General features: G+C 38.9%; 1 long non-coding RNA gene across 3 annotated transcripts in view; it reads right to left on the reverse strand.

Annotated features, from left to right (window-relative positions):
* LOC145527128 (uncharacterized) overlaps positions 1-22457 on the reverse strand; it is a 46573-nt gene extending 24116 nt beyond the window's left edge. The window contains exon 1 of one of the 3 annotated variants that reach the window (XR_014069544.1): positions 22318-22457. This is a non-coding gene — a long non-coding RNA (uncharacterized LOC145527128). Of the gene's footprint in view, positions 1-3929; positions 4093-22317 lie in introns of those variants that run through there. The other 2 variants (XR_014069553.1, XR_014069531.1) reach the window with 2 other exon arrangements.
* Positions 22458-24674: the final 2217 nt, after the last annotated feature.

The following is a 24674-nucleotide window of genomic DNA, read 5'->3' on the forward strand; positions in this document are numbered from 1 at the left end:
GCTGTGTCTTTCTGCCTTGTATCCTTCAAATCCCTCCATCACTTGGGTCAGTAAATTCAGTTCTCTGATGTAACAGAGATTAGAAAGCAGGAACATGGAATCACTTAGATCTGTGTTATATATGTAGTTTCCCTTCCTTCCATCTTTCCTTCCAAACATAAAATAAATGAAGAAAAATCTTCCATAATAACAAAATAGTTTTAATAATTTTTTTGTTCTTTTCAGTGTTTTCCATATGCCTCTTCCTTGTGTATTGCTCCATTGACAGTATACATGCAATTCTGTAGAATTTGATATGTTGTCTGGAGATTTTAAAACATATCTGTAAATTATTTGCCACTCCTCTCTGTAAGAGGTAGTTTCTGTCTCTCCTCTCCTCTAATCTGGGATGACTTAGTGACCTCCTTGTAGCCAATAGAATGCAGCAGAAGTGATGCTGTGTAACTTTCAGAAATGGGTCAGACAAGGCCACAAAGCTTTTGTCTGGTTCTTTTGGGATGTTAGCTCTCAGGGAAACTGGCAGAGTGTAAGAAGGCCAAGTATCCTGAGACTGCCATGCTAGGAATCCCACACGTAGACACTCTGATCGACAGCCCAGCTGAGCTTACAGCTGACAGCCAGCATCAACTGCTAACTGTATGAGCGAGTCATCTTGTACATCTAGCCCAGGCTGCATGTTACTGCAATTGCATGAGTAACCTCAAGTGAGAACTGCTCAGCAGAGCATTTTTCAAGTTTCTAATGCACAGAATCATGAGTAAAATAAAACCATTGGTTTAAGCCACTAAGTGTTGAGCCAGTTTTCCATACAATGCTGGTAACAAAAATGAATTTTGGTACCTGAAAATAAGCAGCTGCTATAGTAAAAACCACAAACATGGGCATTGACACTGGGCAAGGTATAAGGGCTGGAAGGGCCATGAGAAGTATGTTAGTGAGGGCTTGAAAGAATGTAAGGAAAATGTTACAAGGAACTAAAGAAAAGGAGACTGTTGTTATTTAGTGATAGCAAGTTTAGCAAAACCATCACCTGCAGTGATGTGGAAAGTAAAAAATGCACTCAATGAACTTTATGCTTCAGGTAAGAAAACTTCCAAGCAGAGTGTGTAAGATGCCACCTGGCTTCTTTGGAGCTGCCTTTAATAAAATGAGAGCAGAATGATACAAACAGATAAACTGAAAAGCCAACTATACAGTTTTCAAGTGGAATTTGGAGGAAATACAAATGGCAAAAGAGAATATTTTTAGCCAGCAGAGGATTGAAAGTAAAAACAAGCCCAGGAAAAAGATTTTCAGGAAAATGTAGTCACAGGGTAAAAATTAATCCAGAGGGGGTGAGTTTAAAACACTCTTTTAAAGATTTCAGAAAGATCCAAGGTGGTATCTCAAAAATATCATCAACCAGATAAAAAAATTGTCTAAGGACCTTAAGGCCACACTTTGTAAACCATACCTCTTAAATGATAGGACTTCTAGACTCTCAAAAATGTTGCCATAGCAGCTTTATAGAGAGTTGAAAGGAGAGAAGGGTCTATCTCAAAGACCTTTTGTGAATTTTATCTAATGAAGGAAACAATAATATTTCATAAAGATCCACAAAATTTTCAAGAGAATTTTACTTGCAGAAGCAATACCACCTTGAACTGAAAAAGACAGCACCAACATGAAATGGGGAAAAAAGGCCTTTGGAACTCCAGCCCTTCTGTGAGAAAGAAGCAGAATGAGAAAACTACCCAGCCACAAATAGACCATTTATTATAGAAAAGGAAGAACTATGCAAAGCCGCCTATAGAGTCAATGCAATCCATATCAAAATTCCAATGGCATTTTTCACATAACAGAAAAAATAATCTGCAAATTTGTAAGGAATCACAAAAGACTCCAAATAGCCAAAGCAATCCTGAGAAAGAAAAACAGCTGGCAGTCTCACACTTCCTGATTTCAAACTATACTAAAAAAATATAATAATCAAAACTGTATGATATTGACATAAAGGTAGACACATAGACCAATGGAACAAAATAGAGAGCCCAGAAACAACTCCTTGCATATATGGTCAACTAACACTTGACTGGAAGTCAACAATACTCAATAGGGAAAGGATAATCTTTTCAATAAATAATGGTGTGAAAACTGGGTAACTACATACAGGAAGTAAATGAAATTGTGCCCCTATCTTATACCACTCAGAAAAATTAAATCAAAATGGATTAAAGACTTAAACATAAGACCTGAAACCATATAACTTCTAGGAAAAAAGCTAATTAGAAGAAAACATAGAGGAAAAAGCTCTTGACATCAGTCTTGACAATAGTTTTTTGGACATGCCACAAAAAGCACAAACAACAAAACTAAAATATCAACAAGTGGAATTACATCAAACTAAAAAATTAAGGGAGAACCCTGTGCACTGTTGGTGGGAATGTAAATTGGTTCAGCACTATGCAAAACAATATAGAGTTCCTCAAAAACTTAAAAATAGAACAACCATATAATCCAGCAATTTCACTTCTGAGTATATATCCAAACGGAATGAAAATAAGACATCAGATAAATAACTGCATTTCTGTGTTTATTGCAGCATTTTATTCACAATAACTAAGATATGGAAGCAGCCTAAGTGTTCATCCACAGATGAATGAAAGAAGAATGGATATATCAAGTGGTATATATCTATATATACACACAATGGAATATTATTCAACCATAAAAAAGAAGGAAATCCTGCTATTTCTGACAACCTAGATGGACCCTGAGAGCATTACACTGAGATAAGTCAGACAGATAAATGCAAATATTATATGATCTCACTTACATGTGGAATCTAGAAAACCAAACTCCTAGAAACAGAGAGTAGAGTGGTGTGGGAGAAACTGGGAAGATATTGGTCAAAAGGTACAAACTTGCTGTTGGAAGATGGGTTCTAGGGATCTAATCACTGCAATATGATGTAGTTAACATTGTATTATACAATTAAAAGTGGCTAAAAGAATAGATCTTAAATGTTCTCACTACAAAAAAGAAACAGTAATTATATAACATGATAGATGTGTTAGTTAAGGCTACTATGGTAATCATATTGCAATATATGTATATCAGATCAACACATTGCATACCTTAAACTGACACAATGTTACATGTAATTATATCTCAGTAAAAATTTAAAAAATTTTTAAATTACTACAGGTGCTTCCCAGGTCTTTTTCTCAAATACAGGTAATAAAAATAACCACCTTCCTCATTTTTCTTCATTTGGATTATTTCCTTAGAATAAATTTCCAAAAGGAAAATAACCAAGTGAAAGCATATTAACATTTTCATAATGTCTAATTCACAGTGCCAAATTACTTTCCTAAAAGATAGTACCGATTTTCCACCAAAACCTTATGGGTATATCAGTTTAACTGCAACTTTACCAGCTCTGAGTATCATAATTTTAGGTATATTTAAAAGCATCACAAATCCAAAGCTGTTCTTGTGTATCTGTTGGAAAATTCCAATACCGTAATCCTAGAAAATAATCCATACTAGTTGCAGCCACAGATCTCCCTCAGCTCAGTCTAACCCAGTTCTTTATTACCTGGTTGATGTTTTCCTTTTTATCCAAACAAAATCATTCTATTGTATTTTGAGCCTCTTTCTGGAAGGTTGGCCAAGAAGAAGGGCTATATTTTTCCCTCTGCATTGCTTACATGCCTCTCAAAAATAGCCCTGAACTAGGACTTCCCTGGTGGTCTTATGGCTAAGACTCCATGCTCCTAACAGAGGAGATCCAGGTTTGGTCTTTGGTCAGGGAACTAGATCCCACATGCCACAATTTAGAGTTTGCAGGCTGCAACTAAAGATCCCATGTCCCACAACTAAGACCTGGGCAGCCAAATAAAATAAATAAAAATAAATATTAACAAATAGCTCTGAATTATACTGACTTCCTAGGCTTCTCTGGTGGCTTAGCTGGTAAAGAATCCACCTGCAATGAGAGAGATCTGGTTCAATCTCTGGGTTGGGAAGATCCCCTGGAGAAGGGAACAGCTACCCACTCCAGTAGTCTTGCTTGGAGAATTCCATGGACTGTATAGTCCATGAGGTCACAAAGAGTCGGACATCACTGAGCGACTTTCACTCTGGTCTACCTGGATCCTGCTATCATTACCATTTACTGAGAGTTTCCTGTGAACCATATGCATGTTGAACTGTTATTTCATTCTTTTCCTTGCAAGATAGATTTTATTCCTCCTTTTCAGATAAGGACTAGAAATCAGAATCATTAGGTAACTTGTCCGGACCACAATTTGTAAGTAATAGAGACAGAATTTGAACCCATGCTTTAGACCACTACGTTTCACTGCCAATCTATTGACTGTTTCCTTCCCACTCACCCAGACTTTCTGGAAGGAAGGAAGAAGGCAGTGGAAAACACCCATTTGCTCCTTTCAAAATTGTCTACTTCCTCCAAATACTGTCCTGATCCCTATTTTTGAACCATCCCAATTCAAAAGTCAACATCTAGGTTTTAACTGTATCTGTTTCACCCAGTGACAATGACATTAAAGTTCATCTTGATGTACATTTTGTTTAGAAATGTTGGAAAGGAAGTAAAAGTGAGTGTGCTTATGTAAATATATGAATGTCTTTTCTGAAAAATTTTACACTTCTTAAATAAAGTGGGAAAGAAAAAAAGTATTTTAAGTTATTCTGCTTTTTTGCAGTCCTTTATATTTCTTCTCCTTCCTTGGGATAAGCTGGGGTATGAAATATTGAAGCCAAAGGACAAGATCACTGAGAGATTGGAGATGGAGCTGTAAACATGACTTGTCTGGAATGCGAGCTCCATGAAGGCGAGGTCTGTGCCTCTTCATTGCTATGTACGCACACCTTTACCAGCAGCTGAGACTCAGTAGGCACTCATATCTGTGAAATGAATGAATGAGCCCCATGGCTTCCTGCCCAACAGTCCTCTAAGTCTTTACAGCTGAGGTAACTTGTCACATGACTTCAGATTCAGCAGCTGCCATGGAACCAGTCCTGGGTGCTTGATACTCAAAGCTTTGCCCCTGGACCAGCACCTGGAAGCTCGTCTAGAATCCCAAGCCTCCCCTTCCCAAACTGGATGAATCAGAATCTACATTTTAACAAGATCTCCAAGTGATTCATACCCACGTAAAAATGTCTTGGTGACTGTCTAGGCCAGTCTCAGAATGTGGTCTCCGAAGCAGCAGCATCAGCCTCAGCTAAGAGCCTGTTAGATCTACTGAATCAGAAACTTTGAAGCAATATATGCTTGTAACCTCCAGGAGGTTCAGATACATTTTAATATTTAGAACCATTGACACAGCTTCATCACTCTGCTCTTAATTTCACTCAAACTTTAGATCTTGGCTGTAGTAACCGGACCGTTTTCTGTTTTCCTATAACCAAATCTTTACTTGAACTGCTTGAAAGTGGGAAGCCTACTTTCTTTTAAAGCTTTGCATTTCAGATTTGGGTAGCTCTGAAAATTCTTCCTTACCAGTTGTATGAGTATGACATTTTCTATTCTGTTCCAAACGCAATGAATAACTTCATTCTTCTGATCCAGACCTTAAAGGGTCCAGATATAAAATTCTAAATATGAGTTTCAGAACATGGGAACAGATCATGTCAAGAGTTTCCAGGCCTGTGGAGACAGCAATTCCCTGTACAAAGATGCTCAGAAGAAGGGACATGAGAAAGGTGAAGTCTGGCCGAGTTTCGCTTTGAGTGATTCATTCACCTGCAGGGCTGCATGTGTCCAGTAGAGGGCCTCTTTCTAATTCACCTGTAAGTGTTGGATGAGCCAACTGAGGTCCTGAATGTTACTCCTGTGGTGCATGGATGATTATTTAAATATACAGTAGGATGCATGCATGCTAAGTCGCTTCAGTCATGTTGGGCTCTTTGTGACCCTGTGGCCCCTAGCCTAGCCCGCTAGGTCCCTCTGCACATAGGATTCTCCAGGCAAGAATACTGGAGTGGGTTGCCATGCCCTCCTCCAGGGGATCTTCCCAACTCAGGTATCGAACCCAGGTCTCCTGTGACTCCTGCTTTGCAGGCAGATTCTTTACCGCTGAGCCACCGGGAAAGCCCATACAGTAGGGTACCACAGTCTTAAGATCAATGCAGCGCACGCAGTTTTAACATTTTCTATGCTGTGTGCTTCCACCTTGATTACAGCTGATGGATTCCTCTCCTTTGTTCCTTCTAACTGACAGTTGTAGAACTGTTTGCTCTTCTTCTAATTCCCACTCTTTCCTCCTGGTTCACTGTTAGTCTCTCACTTGTCAGCTACTTGATCTCTTCTTTAAGGTTTTATTAGTGTATCTTCTTCCATTTCTCTGAGTTCTTATACATAGTTCTGCAAATTCTTTGAAAACTCAAACATTTTTCAGCCAATAAATGCCTAAAGTACACAGAGTTTTTTTATAAATAGAGTTTGTACAGTGAGTTAATTTAAAACAGGAAATATATATGTATGTATGTATGTAAGTCATATAGCTATCACTTATCAATGTCGGCACTTATAAACTAACATCTCTGGTTTTCACAAAGAAACATTCTTTGACTGAGATTATAAGATGAAAACACATCTCCTAGTGACCCTGGGGGAAATTTAAGCATTTCACTTGAAAGGATATGGAATTAAAATGTGTCTATTTGTAGTTTCTGCCCATTGATCCTAGCTGTCACTGGCAGCAAAGAGAATGAATATTATCCTTCCTCCTCCTATCTGCCCTAGAGATCTTTAAAAATAGTTGTCATACCTCCCCTTCTCTATTTCACCCTCTTAATTCCTCCTCCATAAACAAAAAGCCCTCTGCCCCTCCCATTGTTTATCATGTGGTAGTTTCAGTTTGCCGTCTTGATTGTTCTCCTCCGAACAGGTTCTTTTTAGTCTATAGCACGTGAAATAGATGATGCCAAAATAAGACATAATTTGGAGTGCTCTGAGAATCATGGACTAAAGAAAGTATAAAGAAAGAAATATCATCTCCCTTGTTTAATATACCTTTATTAATATAGAGGTATATAATATTACCTCTATATGTTAATAATATACCTCTATTAATGTTACTTAATATCACAGATTGCTTACATAAGCCCCCACATCCCACTGCTGGCCCTCATCAAACAAAACCCTACATTCTCATGCATGATATTGGTGAGGAGGCCATTGCTACACAATGTTGCTTTGCATGGTTTTCAATAGGGCTTCCTCTTACTGTAGCTTCTGGGGCTTTCCAGCCTCCTGCCCCTCCAGAAAAGACAGCCAGCAGCCAGGTCTCTCTATGCCACATTCCTAGGCCCAGTCCCAATTCAGTCTCAGGATGGCTCAGGACAGCCTTTGTAACAATTGCTGGCTGTTTATTCACCAGCAGGCTTGAACACTTGATTTTTAACAAGAGCCACAAAAATGAAGTGCTATCTATGAGGAAATCTGGTGACAATGATTTGTTATTATTACTTCTATTCCCAGCCCAGATGGTTCTCCAGATGAAATGGATAAAAAAAAATTGGATCCTCTTTGTGGCTGGTGACAGGTGCAGACTTGGCCCCTCCAGTGGGATCTCATCAGACACACAGCATACAGCCGGCTCAGGAGCTTCCCACAGGCACATGTGTGTAGTAGCAATCCCGAGAACTGTCAAGTGAATAATTGGCCTCTTATCTGGAGTCTTTAGAAGATTCCCTTCTGCACATCCTTTGAAAAGCTGTATCAGTCAGGTTCTTTTTTTGTAAGCAACAGAAACAGGGTCTGGCTTATTTGAGCAGAAAAGATATTTTTTGGATGAACTTAGGGGGTCTTTCCACAGTTGATAAAAGGCCAGACAACCAGGCTTTGTATATGATGAGAACCAGGGGAGTCCCAGAAATGTAGATAGCAGATAATTGACAATCTTATCAGGGTGTGGCTAAAATAAACAAACTACAACTTCTTATTTTCTGACTTTGTATCACAACCATCAAGATTTAAAATTTGAGTCCAGGGACTTCCCTGGTGGTCCAGTGGTTAAGAATCCACCTTGCAATGCAAGGTACACAAGTTCAATCTCTGGTCAGAGAACTAAGATCTCACATGCCTGGGAGCTACAAAGTCCATGTGCTGCAACTACTGAGCCAGCACATCGCAACCAGAGTCTGTGCACTGCAATGAATGATCCCACATGACACAAGGAAGGTCCCTCATGCCACAACTAAGACCCAACACAGCCAAATAAATAAATAAATGATATTTTGCAATAGATAAATAAAATTTGAGCCCAGAGAGTTTGATGTCTCACTTATGTCTTAAGTGTATCTCCTGGCTAGAAAAGGGTGGGGCCTCTGGTTAGCAGGCTCAGCAAAGCAACACACGATAGAGATATAATGACATAAAATTATATTGAAAAGGTGGGATTTCCAGAATGGCAGAGAGAGGAGCTCAACAAATTCTTTCTGTCCCAAACAATGGTAAAACCAGATAGAAATGTCAAAAACAACTTTGAGACCCTGAAGACTGTTCAAAGACATGCAATAAAACTGAGATGTGTTTATACAAGTAAGCCTACTGAAACCTGGCTAAGGACAGTTGGACTTTATGATATTTCAACCCACAGCTACTCCCATTATCCTTTCAGTTGCATCAATATCATAGGTCTACCAGGGCAAGACAAGCTCTGAAAATCAACTAGTTTTTTTTTCAGAGAAAGCTGACATGATTTGGAGTGGAGCATGGAAAAAATCCCATGCCTTCAGACATCATGATTAGCAGTACTGATTTTGTTAGCAAACAAATGGGAAAGGTTAATGCGACAGTTACTCTTTAGGCTGTGATATTGTTTGGGACATTGGTAGGAGAAGATTTAGAAGCATAGCCAGAAATTTGACAATGACATTAAAGGAACTAGATAGGCATAGTTGTCCCCGATAAGCTCCAGCCTATCCCCAGAGATCTCAAAAGCTGTAACCATGCTCCAGGCTAAGTACATATCCAAGAGAGGCTGGAGAAGATTTTAGCTATGTACATATGCCTGAATAATGTAAGATTTTGTGTACAAATAGAGAAGACACAAACAGGCACAAAGTAGAAGCAAGGGAAGATTTATAACCTGCTTGAATTTAAATGTGTTTTCAAATCCATAGAGAGATTCATCAGCCAAGGGTAGAAGCCTTACTGACTGAATGTGCTTGAATACAACCTCTGACCAATTAGTAAGCTATGCTGAACTAAGAGTTAATTGTAGGAAGGCAATCTTAGAAAGGAAAGCAAGAACAAAAAAGAAAATTAGCAAAGACATGCAAAGACTGAAGTTGAGAGACTCTACAGAATAAGTCAAAGCAAGTCAATAAACAAACAAAAAACAATGCTAACAACAACTCCCAGAGAGGGAGTCAGAATCCAGAGTTGCTACAATATATTATCTAAAATTTCTAGTTTCTAATAAAAGATTATAAGACATTTGAAGAAACAGGAAAGTAGAAAATGCTTAGGGAATAAGCAGTCAATATAAGCTGTCTCTGAGAGATCCTGTAAGATGATGGACTTAGAAGAAAAAAACTTTAAAGCAGGTAGCAAAAATATGTTCAAAATTAAAAGAGATTATATGTAAAAATTAAGGGAAAGTATGGTGACTGACTCATCAAATAGAGAATATCAAAAAACAGATAGAAATCATGTTTTGAAAAGCAGTGGCTACAGGACTGGAAAAGATAAGTTTTCATTCCAATCCCAAAGAAAGGCAATGCCAAAGAATGCTCAAACTACCACACAATTGCACTCATCTCACACGTTAGTCAAGTAACGCTCAAAATTCTCCAAGCCAGGCTCAACAATATGTGAGTCATGAACTTCCAGATGTTCAAGCTGGTTTTAGAAAAGGCAGAGGAACCAGAGATCAAATCTCCAACATCCGTTGGATCATCGAAAAAGCAAGAGAGTTCCAGAAAAACATCTACTTCTGCTTTATTGACTATGCCAAAGCCTTTGACTGTGTGAATCACAACAAACTGGAAAATTCTTCAAGAGATGGGAATACCAGACCACCTGACCTGCCTCTTGAGAAATCTGTATGCAGGTCAGGAAGCAACAGTTAGAACTGGACAGGGAACAACAGACTGGTTCCAAATTGGGAAAGGAGTATGTCAAGGCTGTGTATTGTTACCCTGCTTATTAATCTTATATGCAGAGTACATTATGAGAAACTCTGGGCTGGATGAAGCAGAAGCTGGAATCAAGATTGCTGGGAGAAATATCAATAACCTCAGATATGCAGATGACACCACCCTCACGACAGAAAGAGAAGAAGAACTAAAGAGCCTCTTGATGAAAGTGAAAGAGGAGAGTGAAAAAGTTGGCTTAAAACTCAACATTCAGAAAACTAAGATCATGGCAACTGGTGCCATCACTTCATGGCAAATAGATGGGGAAACAGTGGAAACAGTGACAGACTTTATTTTTCTGGGCTCCAAAATCACTGCAGATGGTGACTGCAACCATGAAATTAAAAGACACTTACTCCTTGAAAGAACTCCTATGACCAAATAGACAACATATTAAAAAAGAGACATTATTTTGCCAACAAAGGTATGCTAGTCAAAGCTATGGTTTTTCCAGTAGTCATGTATAGAAGTGACAGGTGAATCATAAAAAAAGCCGAGCGCCAAAGAATTGATGCTTTTGCACTGTGGTGTTGGAGAAGACTCTTGAGAGTCCCTTGGACTGCAAGGAGATCCAACCAGTCCATCCTAAAGGAAATCAATCCTGAATATTCATTGGAAGGACTGATGCTGAAGCTGAAACTCCAATACTTTGGCCACCTGATGTGAAGAACTGACTCATTTGAAAAGACCCTGATTCTGGGAAAGATTGAAGGCAGGAGGAGAAGGGAACAACAGAGGATGAGATGGTTGGATGGCATCACCGACTCAATGGACATGAGTTTGAGTAGACTCAGGAGTTGGTGATGGACAGGGAGGCCTGGCGTGCTGCAATCCATGGGGTTGCAAAGAGTCAGACGTGACTGAGTCACTGAACTGAACTGAACTGAAATGGAAAATTAACAGTTGATAAGTAAAGTAAGGGAAATGGAATTTTCACTAGAGGAGCTGAATATCATATTTGAGATGGCATAATAAAGAATCAGTGAGCTTGAATACAAATAAACAGAAATTATACAATCTGAAGTACAAAAAAGAAGAAAATTGCATAGAGCCTCAAACAGTCATAAGAATCCATTGGACATGCCAACATACATGTAATGGTAATATCTGAAGGAGAGAAGTGAGGGAAAGGGCAAAAAATATTAGAAGAAATAATGGCCAAAAAATTCCCAATTTTGATAAGAAACATAAATCTACATATTCAAGAAGTTTTATGAAGTCTAAGTAGTTTAAATACAAATAGATCTATATCTAACTACATCAGATACATACACCAATAGCCAATTAATCTTCAACAACAGAGACCAGAACATACAATAGAGAAAAGACAGTCTCTTCAGTAAGTGTTGAGAAAGCTGGACAGCCACATATAAGTTAATGCAGTTAGAACACTCCCTCACACCATATACAAAAAGAAACTCAAAATAGCTTAAAGACTTAAATATAACACATGACACCATTTAACTGTTAGAAGGGAACATAGGCAAACCATTCTCTGACATAAATCATGGCAATATTTTCTTAAATCCATCTTCCAGAGCGAAAGAAATAAAAGCAAATAAAAAAAGAAGGGATCTAATCAAATTAAGCTTTTGCACAGCAAAGGAAATCATAAACAACACAAAAAGACTATTTACAGACTGGGAGAAAATATTTGCTAATGATTCAACCAACAATGGCTTAATTTTTAAAATATGCAAATGACTCATAGAGCTTAATATCAAAAAACAAACAACCCAATCAAAAAATGGGTAGAAGATCTAAATAGACATTTCTCTAAAGAAGACATACAGATGGTCAACAGGTACATGAAAAGATTCTCATTATTGCTAATTATTAGAGAAATGCAAATCAAAACTACAATTAGCATCACCTCACATTGGCCAGAATGACCATCATAAAAAGTTTACAAATAATAAATGCTGGAGAGGGTATGGAGAAAAGGGAACCTTCTTTCATTGTCAGTGGTGATATAAGTTGATACAGCTATTATGGAAAAGAGTATAGAGGCTCCTTAAAAAAACTAAAAATAGAGTTACCATATGATCCAGCAATCCCACTCTTAGGCATACATCCAGAAAAGATGAAAATTCTAGCTTGAAAAGATATATGTACCCCAATGTTCATGTGCACACATGTGCTATGGAAGCATCTTAAACGTCCATTGACAGATGAATGGGTAAAGAAGAAATGGTGTATGTATGCAATGGAATATTACACAGCCATAAAAAAGAATAAAATGTCACCATTTGCAGCAACACTGATGCCCCTGGAGATCATCATACTAAGTGAAGTAAGTTGGACGGAGAAAGACAAATATTAGATGATATCACTTATATGTGGAGTCTAAAAAACAATACAAATTAACTTATTTATAAAACAGAAACAGACTCACAAACATAGAAAACATTATCATTACCAAAAGTATAAGGGGGAGGGATAAATTAGGAGTATGAGATTAACATACACATCACTATATATAAAACAGATAAACAACAGGATTTACTGTATAACACAGGGAACCATATTCAATATCTTGTAATAACCTACAATGGAAAAGAATCTAGAATATATATATATTCTTTTCCAGATACATACACATACATAAATATATCCATATATATACATATACATATATATATAAATATATATACATATACATATATATAAAAATATATATATATACACTCTGAATTTCTTTGCTGTGCACCTGAAACTAACACCATGTTGTAAATCAACTGCAGTTCATTTTTTAAATAAATAAACACATGCATATACAAACTGTTGAAAGCTAAAGACAAGCTTGAAAGAAGAGAAAAATGACTCATCGCATACAGAGAGACAACAATACAGTTAGTAGCTGATTCCTTATCAGAAACAAGAAAGAAATAAAATCAGGAAATCCATAAATATTTGGAAATTAAATAATGTACTTCAAAATAACTGGTGAGTCAAAGAAAAAATTAAAAGAGAAATTTTTAAATATTTGAAAATGGATGAAGATGAAAACATAACATATCAAAAATGTATGGATGCAACTAAAACAATGCTAGTAAGAAAGTGTATAGTTTTAAATGTTTATATTATAAAAGAAGAACAATCTCAAATCAATAACCTAAGTTTCCACCTTAAGAAACTAGAAAAAAGGAACAGATTAAGCTCAAAGCAAATGGAGAAAGGAAATAATGAAAAATTATAGTGGACTAAACAGGAAACAAAACAACACTGAAAAATTAACAGAACCAAAAGCTTTTTCTTTGTAACACTTCCAAAAATTGACCAAACTTTTTCCTGATTGACCAAGAAAAAAAATGATAAAACACAAATAGCAAAAATCAGAAGGAAAGAGGATTCTACTGTACAGAAATTAAAGGAATTATTAGTACAAAGGATTAGCACAAACAATGTTATGGCAACAACCAGACAATTTAAATGAAATGGACAAATTTCTAGAAGAACACCATCAAAATGGACTCAGGAAGAAATTCTAAAAATATGAAGACCTACAACAACAAAACTGGAACTAGTAAATAAAAATCTCCCAAAGGCAAAAAAAACTTCAGACCTAGATGGCTTGTTCAGTGAATTCTATTAAGTACGTAAATAATTAATAAAACAATCTTTCAGAAACCCTTCCAGAAAATACAAGGAGGGGAAAAACTTCCCACATTATTCTATGAAGCCACTATTCCTCGGATGCCAACATCGGGTAATGGTCAGATGCCAAAGTCAGACAAAGATATCACAAGAAAATAAAACTGTAGACTAATATCCTGAGAAATATGTGTGTATGCTCAGTTGCTTAGTCGTGTCCGACTCTTTTTGACCCCATGGACTGTAGCCCAGCAGCCTCCTCTGTCCATGGGATTTCTCAGGTTGCCATAACCTACTCCCAGGGATCTTCCCCAGCTGGGAATCATACTCGCATCTCTTGTGTCTCCTACCTTGTCAGGCGGATTCTTTACCACTGTGCAACCTAGGCAGGAATATAGACACAAAAATCCTCAGCAAAATATTAGCTAAATGAATCTAGAAACATATAAAAATAATTATACACCTTGACCATGTAGGATTTATCTCAGTAATACAAGATTGATTTAACATCTGAACATTAACTAATGTAAAGCACCCTATTAAGAGAATAAAGCCACACAATTATCTCAATAGATGCAGGAAAAGCATTTAACTGAATCCAGCACTCATTCAAGTAAAAATTTTCTACAAAATAGGAAGAGAAGAGAAGTTCTTCAACCTGAAAAATGTCATCTATGAAAAACTTAAAGCTAAATATCATACTTAATGGTGAAAGACTTAACGTCTTCCCCTCAAGATCAGCAACAAAGCAAGAATGTCCTCTCTAATCACCCTGAAATACAATTTTGTTAGAGGTTTTAGGTGACACAGTAGTAAAGATCTGCCTGCCAATACTAGAGAAGCAGGTTCAGTCCCTGGGTAGGGAAGATTCCCCAGAGTAGGAAATGGCAAACTGCTCCAGTATTCTTGCCTGGTAAGTTCCCTGGACAGAGGCTACAGTCCATGGGGTTGCAAAGAATCAGACATGACTGAGTATAGCACCACCACTGTTAGCTAGGGAATGTTAGCTAGCTAGTGAATCAATGCAAAAATTTTTAATTAAAACTATCTGGATTAAAAGGAAGAAGTAAAATAGTCTCTATTTGAAGATTACTTAACCCTGTATAGGGAAAATTCTAAGGGATCCATACAGTTTCCTTTTAAAACTACTGGAAATGATGTATGAGTATACCAAGGTCCAGGATATAAGATCAATACACAAAACTCAATTGTATTTCTGCAGAACAGTAACAAACAATCCACAAAACGAAATTAAGAAAACAATTCTATTACAGCGGAAATTGACACAACATTGTAAATCAACTATACTTCAATAAAAATTTTTTAAAAACCAGTTTAGTTCATGACAGCCTCAAAAAAGGTAAAATACATAATAATAGATTAACCAATAAAGTGTAAGACTTGTGCACTGTAAATTAGAAACCATTACTGAAAGAAATAAGAATTGAACACATGAAGAAACATTTCATGTTCATGGATCAGAAGACAGTTGTTACGAAGTCAGTTATCCCGATAGTAAATTATAGATTCAACATAATTTCTATAAGATTCTGGGAGGTTTTTTTTTTTTCTAGAAATTAACAAGTTGATTCTAAAATTTATATAAAAAGGGAAAAGTTGGAATAGCAAAATCAATTTTGAAGAAGAATAAAAATGTGGCAGAACTTTCACTTCAAAACTTACAATAAAGCTATAGTAATCAAGACATGTGACACTGGTATGAGAAGATAGATAGACAGATTTAAATTAAACAGAATTTAGTCTAGAAATAAAGACATAATATTTATGGTCAACTGATTTTCGAAAGAGATGTCAAGACAATTCAATGGACAAAAAATAGTCTTTTCAACAAATAGCACTGGGACAATTGAATATCCACATGACAAAAAATATCCATACTCACACCATATATAAAAATTAATTCAAATTGGATTATAACTAAACTTTAGTTTAAGAGCTAAAACTATAAAACTTCAAGAAAGAAAAAATAGGAATAAATCCTGTGTCCCTGGATTAGACAAAGAGTTCTTAGATACAACACCAAACATACAATCCATAAAAGAAAAAAAACTGATAAATCAGATTTCATCAAATTAAACGTCTTTGTGTTTCAAAAGAGACTATTAAGAAAATGAAGAAGCAAGTCGTAGACTGGGAGAAAATATTTACACACTGTATATCTGGTAAAAGACTTGTATTCAGAATAAATGACATAATAAACAAGGTAGACAACAATTCAGTTTTAAATGGACACAAGATTTGAATAGACATCACCAAGAAATGAATCACTGATAAGCACGTTTTAAAATGCTCAACAGAAGGACTTCTCTGATGGTCCAGTAATTAAGAATCTACTTTGCAATAGAGGGAACATGGGTCCAATCTCTGGTTGGGGAACTGAGATCCCACATGCCAAGGGGCAGCTAAGCCTGCATGCCACAATTAGAGTCTGTGTGCTGCAACTAAGACGGGATGTAGCCAAATGAGTGACTATTTTTTTTAAAAGATAATGGTAATGGTTGCACAACAGTGAGAATGTAATTAATGCCACTGAATTATAACTTAAAATGGGCACAATGGCAAATTTTCTGTTTATATATGTATTTTTAAATGCTTAACATCATTAGTCTTCAGGGGATGGCAAATTAAAATCACGAGACACCAATTTGCACCAACTATTTGCACCAATTATTGTCTGTTATAGACAATAACAAATGTTAGCAAGGATGTGGGGAAATTAGGCCCCTCATACATTGTTGGAGGGAATGTAAAATATATCTAGTTGCTTTGAAAATAGCTTGACAGTTTCTTAAAAAAGGTAAACATAAAGTTATCATTTGACCAAGCTAAACCACTCCCAGGAAACTACCCAAGCAAAATGAAAACATATCCCAACAAACAGACATGTTCATGAATGCTCACAGCAGTATTATTTATAATAGACAATCACATATTCATCAACTGATGAATGGATAAACAAAATGTGGTATATCTATACAATGGAATACAATTCAACAACAAAAAAAGAAAAGAGATGAAATACTGATATATGCTTGTTGCATAAATGAGCCAAATACAGCCAGTGTGTCTTGGTCCCTAGGTTGTTCATTTCTTCAGACTGAAACCTATTAGCCAAAAGTCCTGATGAAACTCGAATGGTTATGGATCCAGTTATCCTAAAAATATTCCAAACAAGCAGATTTTTAGCAACTTAAACTTCCCTGATTTGTGTATAATGTGTAATGTGTGTGTGCAGCTCAGTCGTGTCTGACTCTTTGAGACCCCATGGACTGTAGCCCACCAGGCTCCTATGTCCATGGAATTTTCCAGGTAAGAATACTGGAGTGAGTTGCCATTTTCTTCTCCAGGGGACGTGTATGCTCCACTTAACCTCACCCCATATCTGCTAGCAATCAAAAAGGTATGCCCTGGGCCCCAAAACTCCAAGCTGCTGTTCTCCATCTGTCTGACCTGGAGATTTGCAGGCACTGCCGAGTGACATTACCTAAACACACAACCCCCGTTTCTGATCCAGCTCTCTATTAGTTCCCTTGCTCCCCTCCTCTTCTAGATGATGACCCCAGAGCCGTAAGTCTCTGGATAGTCTCATCCTGAAAGATACTTCCTCTCCAATGCAAGCTTAAGCACCACCCAATGAAGTTCATCGTGTGTTACTGCCTCTCTGGGTCATATTTTTATCCTTCACCAGGCTGGAAATCCTTTGCACAGCCTATAAGTCTATAACATGGATGAACCTCAAAAACATTACATGAAGTAAAAAAAAAGCCAGACACAACAGACTATATATTTTATAATTTCAAATGTTCAGAAAAGGGCAGTATGTAGAGACAGGAAACAGATTGTTTGCTTGAGGTTAGGAGCCACTTGTTTGAAATCCCAAAGACCCAAGCTTTGGACTCCAAACTCCTAACGTCCAGTCTTATCCCAGAGCCTCTCACTTCTGTGCAAGCTGGAGCACATTTTTCAGGACCAAAGAGATCTGTTGGGTTGCCAGGCTCTCCCCGCTTCCTCCCCTAGACATTGGCATCACCGCCTTTGTTTCCTCAACCATCTCTCTCTCTTCATCTTCCTGTGTTACAACATAACCTGTGAACTGAATGAGACTTTTATAAAAATTCTGTATTTGCTTATTTATTTATTTTGGCTGTGCTGGGTCCCTGTTGTCGCTCACAGGCTTTTCTCTAGTTGCAGCAAGCAGGGGCTACTCTAGTTGCAGTGCATGGGCTTCTCATTGCAGTGGCTTCTCTTGGGCAGAGCACAGGCTCTAGGGAACACAGGCTTCAATAGTTGTGGCTCCCAGGCTCTATAGCACAGACTTGATAGTTGTCGTGCATGGGTATAGTTGTTCCAAGATATGTGGGATCTTCCGGGATCAAGGATCGAGCCTGTGTCTCCTGCATTGGCAAGTGAATTCTTTACCACTGGACCACCAGAAAAGCCCTGAATGAAACTGTAATTATAAAGATCAGTGGTTTTCTAACATTTTTGAGCTCTTACTTCCTCTCTTTCCCCCCAGTTCTGATAAAATCACAGTATGTGAAGCAGATATAGTAAGACCTGAGGAGATAAGAAGACAGGATCCAGGGACTGTCTCTCCCTCCTTTTGCTCCCTACCTGGACTGTGTTTGCAGAGTCATTAGGCTCTGAAGGATGTAGTTTGGAAGCTACTAACCATAGTCCTACTTCCTTATTCAAAAGACAGAGCAACTGACCCCCACAAGAGGAGAAGGGACTTCCCCGAGGCCCCACAGCTTCCTTCCTCAGTGGCAGCCACCGAGGCAGGAACTTAGGTCTCTTCACTCTCTCTCCAGTGATTTTGCCACAACAATGAGAGGCTTTCCAGGCCACATTCCCCTGAGTACCAGTATTGTTTCTAGAATCTGAAAATACCCAACCAAACAATAGCAGGGTGTCAGAAAAGGTCACCTGGAGAAGGAGGGAGTGGCTGAGTTCAGGCCTGAAGAATGAATTAGCCAAGAGAGCTGAGTAGCATTTGATGACATACTTCAGATTTTTCAAAAATCAAAATGGAGTAACTACGGTTTAGGCATTGAAAATAAACCCCAAGGGCCATTGTGGATGTGGTTTCAGACACATTCTTACGTCACTGAGAACTTGAATTTTCTGAACCGTATCAAACTCAAGGACACCATCAGACATTGTCAAAACCAGTATCTCCTAGCAGCAGCTAGTTGCAACATCTTTCAAAGTTTCAAAGTTTAGAACCCCAACCCCAACCAATCCTGACTTAACAAGTACCTTTACTTCTTGCCAACTCCAACCCTAATTCCTGACAAACAATTTATACAATCTTGGTGGGGAGTAGGGGGTACTCCCCCATTTTGTAGTCCAGCCAAATACAATTCAAGGTGAGCTTCTTTGAATTTCTATTTCCTGGGTTGCAATCCTAACAAACCCCAAATAAACGTTTTTTTCCTTCACCAGGTCTCTATTCTTGGAATTCTTGGTTAACACATTTCATCTTGAGGGGACTGCATATACAAAGATCCTGAGGCAAGAGAGAGAGTGATAACTTCAATGGTTTCAAGTCTGATCACAGGTCAAGTGATAAAAGATGAAGCCGAAATAGCAACCAGAATCTAGATCATGAATGACAATGAATACTGTGCTAAGGAGTTTGGGCTTGAATTTGTCTTGAAGAAAGTTAATTACAAATAAGCTAAAGTTTCATATCACTCAAAAATGTATCCTCCTTTTACATTTATGTTCAAGTGCAAGAAAGGGCCTTGTCCTTAGTTCCACCGTGCAGAGCTTATACATATGTCACTAAGTACTTTAAGAACAGAATGGTCTCCTTTGAACAATTCTGTTTATATTTAGGATTAGTAATACAGAATGAAACTTATGAAATACATTGATAGAAATGAGCAAGTGATGTGGTTTGGGGTATGGAAAAAAATGAGGGACAAAGGAGTATGATCTGCTTTTAAAATCTGCCAGGAGATAAGAGACTCTGCAACTATCCTGTGCAGAGGGCGTGGTCTGGTCAGTTTCCATACATTTCAGGCTTTAAGCACCACCCAACAAGTTTCTGCCAAGCAGAAACTGGGAAAGTTATATATGTAGAACATCAGTCTGCCCTGGTGAGGAAAATGGTTTAAGTTGATCAGGATTTGACACATGGAGTCCAGTTAAGATGTTGTGGGAGGACAGTACCAAGGCAGTGATGGCTGGCAAACTGAAAGTCAATAAAGAGGTAATATTGTCAGGATCTGATGAATGATTAAGCTGGGGGATGAGAAAAAGGAAGGCATCGAGGATGACTACCAAATTTCCCCTTTGGGAGACTCAGGCACCTGGATGGATGGTAATGCCTTTCACTAAGAAACACAGAAGGCAGAATGTGGCTGAACTGTGAGGCTATGAGATCCATCCATCAGTCAGATGCACTTGTCGACAAATTTCAGCAAACTCAATCCCAAATGGTTGAAACAATAAGGGTATGTAGTATCTCATATTACAAGTGTAGAAAAAGGGTGCTTTCTGAGCTGGTTATTTCAGAAACTCAACAAATTTATCAAAGACCCAGGTTTTTCCGACTCGACACTGTTATCTTCAGTGTGTCTGTGAGCCCCCCTCATCTCTGTGAGCAAGATGGTCCAGCAGCCCCAGGCATCACACCTTCACACACTGGATTAGTTCCCTAGGGCTGTTAAAACAAAATGTCTCAAACTGAATGGCTTAGGACAACAGAAAATTATTGTCTCACAGTTCTGGAGGCCAGAAATCAGAAAACAAGGTGTTAGCTAGGTTTGTTCTTTCTGAGAGCTTTGAGGAAGAATATTCCATGCCTTTGGCTCCTAGTGTTAAAAAATTCCTGGAGTTCCTTGGCTTCAGCTGCATACTTTCAGTCTCTGCCTCCATCATTGCTCAGCGTTCTCTCCGTATCTATGTCCAAATTTGCCTTATTTTATAAGGAGTCCAGTTGTACTATATTAGGATCCACTATACTCCAATATGACCTCACCTTAACCTCTTTCATCTACAATGACATCACTCCCAAACAAGATCAACTTCTGAAGTAACCTGTGATTTAGGACTTCAACATACATTTTTAGTGAAACACGATCAATCCATAATGTACGTTAGGCAGAAAGGGAATGTGATGGTTAATTTTTTTTTTGGTCAATTTGATTGGGTCTTTTTTTCCTAAATATATGGTCAAGCATCATTCTGGGTGTTTCTGAGAAGGTGTTTAAGGATGAGATTAAATGAGAGTAAGGCAGATTGCCTCCCTAATGTGGGTATGCGCGTGCATGCTAAATCACTTCAGTTGTGTCCGATTCTTTGTGACCCCATGGACTGTAGCTCACCAGGCTTCTCTGTCCATGGGATTCTCCAGGCTAGAGTACTGCAGTGGGTTCCTGTGCCCTCCTCCAGGAGATCTTCCTGGATCAGAGATGGGACCCACATCTCCTGCATTGGCAGTTGGGTTCATTACCACTAGCGCCACCTGGGAAGCCCAATGTGGGTGAGCCTCATCCAATTAGTTGGAGGCTTGAATAGAACAAAAGGAGTGACCTTTTCCCCAGGTTAAGAGAGAATTCTTCTGCCTGACTGCCTTCACACTGGGACATTGACTTTTTTCCTGCCTTTGGACTCCAACTGAAACATTCAGTTCTTCCTGAATCTTGAGCCACTGGCTTTCAGACTAGATCTACACCATTGCTTCCTGGTTCTCAGCCTCCAGACTCAGACCAGAACTAAACCATACATTCTTCCAAGTCTCCAGCATAATGACTCACCATGTCACTCTTGGAACTTACTGCTGCTGCTGCTGCTAAGTCACTTCAGTCGTGTCCAAGTCTGTGTGAGCCCATAGATGGCAGCCTACCAGGCTCCTCCGTCCATGGGATTTTCCAGGCAAGAGTACTGGAGTGGGTTGCCATTACCTTCTCCGTGGAAATTACTAGCCCCCATAATTGCATAAGCCAAGTCCTTATGATAAATCTCTCTCTCTCTCTCACTCTCTACACATTTCTTTGTGGTTGTTGTTTTCAGTCACTAAGTCGTGTCCGACTCTTTGCAACCCTATGGACTGCAGCGTGCCAGGCTCCTCTGTCCTCTACTATCTCCTGGAGTTTGCTCAAATTCATGTCCATTGAGTAGGTGATGCTATCTAACCATCTCATCCTCTGCCACCCTCTTCTTTTGCCTTCAATCTCACCCAGTATGAAGGTCTTTTCTCTGTATATGCGCCCATCCTATTGGTTCTCTGCAGAATCCTAATGATAAAATGGGACCAGCTCTTCTTGGTATCCATTTTGTCTTTTTTTAGAGTCAAGGAACCTTACTCAGAAGCTCTGTTTTCATTGGCCACATTTAGGGAGTGGGAGTGCCATGACTGATTAAGACCAATCTGAATTCATCTCAGCGACTTGGGGAAGATGTGCAAATGTAAGCAGCTCTTTACAGGAAACCGTCCTCAGCAGGAAGCCCCTTTCCTGTCACTTTAGCAAAGCTCTACTGTAACTCACTTTTAAACCAGACACCCCCAGGCTCTACTAATCTCCCACCCACACATACCTTTCAAATCTTTTAATCACATAGTACCGTTGCTTAGCTTGTTGGTTCTTTTCATAGATCAAAGAAGTAGAAATGAAGAGTAAATAACAGATGACCAGAGCTCTTCCTCAGCTTCCCCTTCAGTAAACTCAACAAAGTGTGTGACTGAACTATGTGAACAAGATAACATCCAGAGAAAGATCAGAAGAGTTGATAAGCCCACACCCCCGCCTGCACACATTGGGGGATGGTGATGACTCTGAACTCCTATCTCAATGATTAACTGAGGTTCCTTTTCTGTTTACCTTTAAAACTTTCTTGGCCAAGCAGAATCTTTGGAGGTAGTTCTTTGGGGAACACTGAATCCAGCATCTCCCCAGATTGCCAGCATTCTGATTAAAGACACCTTTTCTTCCTACAGACAGTCATGAGTATTGATTGTATAAGTGGCAAGCAGTGGGTCCCGATTTATTTGTTGACACAAACTGGAACAAAAGTGAGACTCCTCCTACATAGAAGCAGGGGAATGGCTTGCCAGGTCAGCTAGAGCAGAGAGCAAGTGTCAGGAGGCAAGAGAGCCTTAGGTCAGGACACAGGCAGCCAGGTGCCAGCAGCCAGGAGTCAGAGAGACACCAACGAAGGCTTGCCGAGGCTATAGGCCAGTAGAGCATTGCCTCGTGTACCTTCTTGGGGTCAGAATTTGCCCCAGCTAACAAGCCCCTGGACTCTATATGTGAGACCTGGGGGTAAATGGAGTTGTCTGGAAATAGGGTGCAGTTCAGTTCAGTTCAGTCGCTCAGTCATGTATGACTCTTTGCAACCCCATGGACTGCAGCACACCAGGCTCCCCTGTCCATCACCAATTCCGGGAGCTTACTCAAACTCATGTCCCTCGAGTCAGCTACTGAAGGCAAATCCTGTCTTCCAGTGTAAACAGGAAGATATTTCCTCAGCCATGGAAATGTCAAGATTTCTAGAATTTGCCCACTAATGTCATTCCTACACTCATTCTTACCCTTCAAATGAACTCAAAGATGCTTCTGTTCTCAATGACACCTCTGTGAGGCAGTCACATCATCTGTCTCTGTAAATGTCTGTTATCACAGACAATAAGTCCATCTCCACATGCTGGATGTTTTGAAACATCGATACCCACCTGCTTCCTTCCCTTCGGGAGTTTATGGTCTATTCCAGACCCCAAAACATGAGGCTATAGTTAATATTGCTCATGTATATACAAGGAATAGGGCTTCCCTGGTGGCTCAGATGGTAAAGAATCTGCCTGCAATGTGGGAGACCTGGGTTCAATCCCTGGGTTGGGAAGATCCCCTAAAGAAGGGAATGTCAACCCACTCCAATATTCTTACCTGGAGAATCCCATGGACAGAGGAGAATGGCAGGCTACAATCCATGGGGTTGCAAAAATCAGACATGACTGAGTGACTAACACACATACACATAAGGAATACTTCCTAAATGCTGGGCACTGAGCTGAGAACCTAATGTGTCCTATGATTTAGTTCTCACGACATAGTGGATACATACTGTTATTTTCATTTCATTATAGAAAATGGAAGCTCAAAAATATTCCCTGAATTGTTCAGGTTTAGACAAGGCGAGGATTTGGGACTCTTATTCAGCTCATTCAAGCCTGTGTTCTTGCCCATAACACATGGGACAAATAGTACCTATTGGAATTTGAGAAAGTGAGAAGTTTTTGTGGATGGGGTCAAGGTAAAGAGCAAAGATCTCCTGAAAGGAGAAAGCTTACCTTAAGGAAGCTCACCTTGAACGATGAATAGAATTTATTACAAATTTTCTTGCTTTTTTTCAGAGTGAGGTGGTGAGACACAGCAGGGGACAACGGATTTCTCAAGGTCATCCCACAAGTCGATAGCCAACCCTAACCTGTCAAAGTTCCCAGTTCCCAGCTCACTGAATTCAGCATTGAAGCGGCTGGGGTGGGGCTCTGTCAGGAATTTTAAAAGTCTGAAATAAAACACCCACCTGCATCTTCCCTTTCTCCTATCCCCCTCTCTTGTCTCCCCAGCCTCCGCAAACAACCTTTTTATCATCCCTCCCACCAATCTATAAACTCTTCCAGGAAATGCCAGGATCTGAACACCATATTGGCCAGGAGGGACTCAGTCAACTTCTTTGCCTTCTGGCTGTTCTAAACAAGCAAAGGGCAGTGCACAAGTTATTAGTAAATACCAAGGCTTAGTTTATAGTATAAAACTTCAATCCAACAAATAAATGAGCCATCAAGTTTGAATTTATGTAGCATTCAAAACACATTAAAGCCATTTGACCATGACAAAGGCCTTTCCTGTTTTGAATGATGAAGCCAGCACGGCAAATACCCTTCGGATGAGACA

Source organism: Giraffa tippelskirchi, chromosome 1 (genome assembly GCF_054371585.1).
Source record: "Giraffa tippelskirchi isolate mGirTip1 chromosome 1, T2T-mGirTip1v1.2.pri, whole genome shotgun sequence".
Taxonomy (NCBI): domain Eukaryota; kingdom Metazoa; phylum Chordata; class Mammalia; order Artiodactyla; family Giraffidae; genus Giraffa; species Giraffa tippelskirchi.